Raw genomic sequence first — 5,000 nt, forward strand, 5'->3', positions numbered from 1 at the left:
CGTTAGATGTGTGTGTGTGTGTGTGTGTGTGTGTGTGTGTGTGTGTGTGTGTGTGTGTGTGTGTGTGTGTGCGTGCGTGCGTGCGTGTGTGTGTGTGTGTGTGTGTGTGTACCTGTGCATGCGTGGGGCCAACAGGTAGTCGGGCTAGCAACAGGTAGAGGCGCAGGTAGAATATGTGTGTGTGTGTGTGTGTGTGTGTGTGTGTGTGTGTGTGTGTGTGTGTGTGTGTGTGTGTGTGTGTGTGTGTGAGTGAGTCGGGGGTGACCGCTTTAATCCCAGTTCAGAAGAGACCGAAGGAAGAAGGGAGGCAGGAGGAACAAGAGAGAGAGAGAGAGAGAGAGAGAGAGAGAGAGAGAGAGAGAGAGAGAGAGAGAGAGAGAGAGAGAGAGAGAGAGAGAGAGAGAGAGAGAGAGGTGTTATGATCGTGTCGTTATCTTAGAAGCACACATAGATGAGATACGTACATAAGATAAAAGCGTACAGAAGAGAGAGAGAGAGAGAGAGAGAGAGAGAGAGAGAGAGAGAGAGAGAGAGAGAGAGAGAGAGAGAGAGAGAGAATGGCTAGAATGTGTTTAGGATAGTTGGCATTCTTAAGACTCTTTCCTCCCTCTCCGTCACTCTCTCTCCCTCCCACCATCTCTCCCTCTCTTCCTCTTACCTAAACTCATAAATCCTTATGCTATTGACTCGGCAACGGAGAGAGAGAGAGAGAGAGAGAGAGAGAGAGAGAGAGAGAGAGAGAGAGAGAGAGAGAGAGAGAGAGAGATAATAACACGAGAAATTAGTGCTTAGACATAGATGAAGAGAACATTATCCTTTTTCCCTCCTTTTTTAATATTTTCCTTTCATCCTTATCTTATTCCATTCCTCTTTCATTCCTTCTTTACCTCCATTCCTATCCTTCCTTCCCTTACACAACTCAAGCAGGGAAGCCACAGACCGCCTAACTGACCTATAATTTTCTATCCTTGTGTTATTCATTGTCTTAGAAACGTTTATTAACTTTTATACACAGCACAGACTTATAGACGAGGATCCTCTCTTCTTCAGTGGCTCTCATGTGTCTGTGATTGAAATAGGTTTGTCCACCTATAAATTTTTACAGTGAAAGACTTAATTTTAGATTTATTATCTCATTAGAGCAATACTGTTCCTGTAGTGACATTATGAACACACTATATTTTAATTAGATTTATTTATTCTTTTTTAAGTAAAAGAGGAAAGCTCGCCAAGGGCATCTAAAAGAGTAAAAGTAAGGGGCCACTTTGAATGCCAGTCCCCGTGCAGGTCTAATAGATGAGCTTATCAATAATATAGTAGCGGATACCACGAAAATAAATTGATGAAATACAAACTACTAACCTGAAAAATGACTGAGGTAAAGCTTATTACGTTATTTGTATGAACAGTTCTTTGTGATGATATCATAAGCACACACACACACACACACACACACACACACACACACACAAGGCTAGAGAGAACATAGGAACACAATATGAAATGCCGCTAAATGATTAGTTGAAACAGATTTTGAAGTCACTATTGGTACATCGCTCCTTATAATGACGACACCAAAGCACCAACGAGGGACGAACGTAGACCAATCAATTTTGCGAGGCTTCAAAATTATATGGAATAATGCGGACGATGAAATTAAGACATGTAGGAAACTTACTTGATCTATTTTGCTATTTCTGTTCCTCTAGATATTGATTTTTGCTCATTTATTTGATCCACAGGGAGGAGTGGGTAGTTGTGCATGTTTCCTGCTGACACTGACTGCCACGTGTAAGGCCTGGCGGCTTCTGGCGTCTTATGTTACGTTTTTATGACCTTCGTGAGAACTTTGGGAACTGTGAAACTTTCTGCCTTGTTCTGTCTTTTTTTTCTTCCACCCTCCCTGACATTATCTATCAAATGAGGAAAATGGGTGAATTGTAGGAATTAAACTGGCTAACATGAAAACTCTTCAATTCACTTTTTGGTCTCTCTCTCTCTCTCTCTCTCTCTCTCTCTCTCACGGCTGGGGGATGACACACGAGAAGCTTCCGGTTCATTGTAGTGCCAAACCCGTCACTGTGAGGCTCCGAACCCGACGACACCAGCTACCGTGACGCAGAGGCTCGGGAATAGTTGCTGGCTGACTGGCTGACTGGTTCTGTGCTGGCTACCCGTCACTACCTCGATGGACGGACGACTGAATGGTTTAACTCATGAAGGGTGAAATGGTTACTGGCTGGGCATGTATACTGACTGTCTGGATGGATGCATGAATAAATTTGTGGCTGTATTGAAAGGTAATGTGGGTTTATCTGCAATGGCCACTTATCGCTGTCTGGATGGACGGGTGAATAAATGGCTTAACTTACGGTTCTATTGAGGAGTGAAGTGACTGCTGGTTGGCTGACTGAATGCTGGCTACTTCTCACTCTGGTTTCCTTTCAAAACGCATAAATCTTTCGCCTTTACTAAAGATTTCCGTGGAGGGGAACAACTCACTGTCTGGCGTGGCTAACTGATGACTTTGTGGTTGTATTAAAGGGTCAAATGGCTAATGACTGGCTTGCTGCTTACTGGCTTGGATGAACGACTGAATGAATGGCTGAATGTAAGAAAGCATTGCTGGAAAAAAAAAAATGGTTACTGATTGACTGATCCTGTACTGATTAGCTACGACAAACTACTTCGATTATCTATCTATGCATTTATCTATTTATTGTCCTATCTATCTATCTATCTATCTATTTATCTATCTATCTATTTCACGTAAGAGGATTTCCGAACAAGGTCAGCAAAATAGATATAAAAATCCAGACCCAAAATTACAAAACAAGATTCATTCATTTGTTTCCCTTCATTAACACTCTATACTCTATGAGGGAGAAAGGAGAGGAGAGAGGGGAAGGAGAGAGAGGGTGAGGAGGGAATGGAAGGGGGGAGGGAGGGAGGAAAAGAAGGGGGTAGAGGAGGCCTTTTGCTCTTTAAAAGTTTCCTCCCCTACCCCTCCTTTTCTCTCCCAAGTACCCTATAGAGGAAAGATGAACTAACCTTTTTCCTCCACCCCTCCAGACACGCCCCTTTCCTCTCTCCTCCCCTCCCTCCATTTGTACCGACGGGGGGAGAGAGAGAGAGAGAGAGAGAGAGAGAGAGAGAGAGAGAGAGAGAGAGAGAGAGAGAGAGAGAGAGAGAGAGAGAGAGAGAGAGAGAGAGAGAGAGAGAGATATTTATCGTTGCAACAAAATCATATGGCACATGCAAGAGAGAGAGAGAGAGAGAGAGAGAGAGAGAGAGAGAGAGAGAGAGAGAGAGAGAGAGAGAGAGAGAGAGAGAGAGTATATGCAGGTCTGTTTTTCCTCCATCTTGTTTTGAGCAGGTGTGTGTGACGAAGGGAGGGACCGAAGGAGGTAAGGAAAGAGGGAGGGAGGGAGGGAGGAGGGAGAGAGGGAGAAGGGAAGAAGTAGGAAGGGAAGGGGGTTACACTAATTCAATTGTGGGAACTTCTCACCTGAGTCCCTCCCTCACCTGTGCTGTGGGCGGGGCGTGGGCGTGGGCGGAGGCAGGTGAGGGCGGGAGCGTGAAATTTAATTAGCAGCAAGATAGGTGAGAGAAAAGAGGGGAAAATGTGGCACCAGAGAGAGAGAGAGAGAGAGAGAGAGAGAGAGAGAGAGAGAGAGAGAGAGAGAGAGAGAGAGAGAGAGAGAGAATTTACTGGTTCATATTCAGCTTTGTGGAGGAGAAAATTATAGTGGAGAAGGAGGAGGAGGAGGAGGAGGAGGAGGAGGAGGAGGAGGAGGAGGAGGAGGAGGAGGAGGAGGAAGGAAGGAAGAAGAAGAAGAAGAAGGAGAAGAAAGGAGAAGAAAGGAGAAGAAGAAGAAAAGAAGAAGAAGAAGAAGAAGAGGAAGAAAAAAAAAAGAAAGAAGAATATGAAAGAAGAAAATGAAAAGATGAAAGAAGAAGAAGAAAATGAAAGAAGAAGAAGAAAATGAAAGAAGAAAAAGAAGAAAAAGACAAAAAGAATAATAATAATAAGAAGAAGAAGACAAAGAAGAAAAGGACCACGGCCATCACAACAACGAGGACTACAGAAGAACGAGGACGAGGATGAGGACGAGGACGAGGACGAGGACGAGGATGAGGAGGAGGAAGAGGAGGAGGAGGAGAAGGAAGAAAACAGAGGAAAAAAGAAAAAAATTGAAAGAATCAGTGGAATAGAATGAGAGAGAGAGAGAGAGAGAGAGAGAGAGAGAGAGAGAGAGAGAGAGAGAGAGAGAGAGAGAGAAGTGTGGTGAGGTGTAACTGAGCTGAGGTGGAGACAAAGAGGAGGAGGTTTGGGAGGTAAACGTCCTGGAGGGGGAGGAGAGAAGGAGGAGGAGGAAGGGGGAGAAGAGAGGAAGGAAAAGGGGGGAAGGGGAGAAGAAAAGGGAAGAAATCATCACTTCTCGATTGTATTCCTCCTCCTCCTCCTCCTCCTCCTCCTCCTCCTCCTCCTCCTCCTCCTCCTCCTCCACCTGCAGCACGTGCTCGCCATAAGGATCACAAGACGCTACCTCTTCTCTGCCGCTTCACTCTTACAGGGAAGGAAATCCGCCCACTTTTTTCCCCGCGGGCGTGGAGACAATTACAGGTGAGGCCGGAAGGTGAGCGGCGGCCGTGACGTCACACGTGCCGCCAGCCAATCACCTTCCTCCATCTCGGCGTCAATTAGCCAATCCCCCGGCGCCGACGACGACTCAGCCGGAAATAACGCGTGGCCGCCATTACCCCACGCACGCACCACGTACTCACGCACTCACGCACGCAATCTCGCCCTCCCCTTCCTCCTCTCTCTCCCTCCCCCAGCACGTGTTGCCTTTACCTACTAATCTCACGCGTGCACGAGTATATGATATGTATGTGTCTATGTATGAGTGTATGTATGTATGTATGTATGTATTCATGTATGTATGGAGATTATATACTTACAGCTGTGTTGTTTTATATTATCACCATTGTCATCA

At 45.5% G+C, this 5,000-nt stretch overlaps 1 protein-coding gene and 1 pseudogene across 3 annotated transcripts in view; one reads left to right on the forward strand and one right to left on the reverse strand.

Annotated features, from left to right (window-relative positions):
- The window catches only part of LOC123517002 (glutamate receptor ionotropic, kainate 2-like), a 45,682-nt gene that overhangs the window by 24,921 nt on the left and 15,761 nt on the right, over positions 1-5,000 (reverse strand). The gene's annotated exons all lie outside the window — the stretch shown is intronic.
- On the forward strand, positions 2,429-2,552 carry LOC123517220 (annotated as a pseudogene).

This window comes from Portunus trituberculatus, chromosome 41 (genome assembly GCF_017591435.1).
Source record: "Portunus trituberculatus isolate SZX2019 chromosome 41, ASM1759143v1, whole genome shotgun sequence".
Classification (NCBI taxonomy): domain Eukaryota; kingdom Metazoa; phylum Arthropoda; class Malacostraca; order Decapoda; family Portunidae; genus Portunus; species Portunus trituberculatus.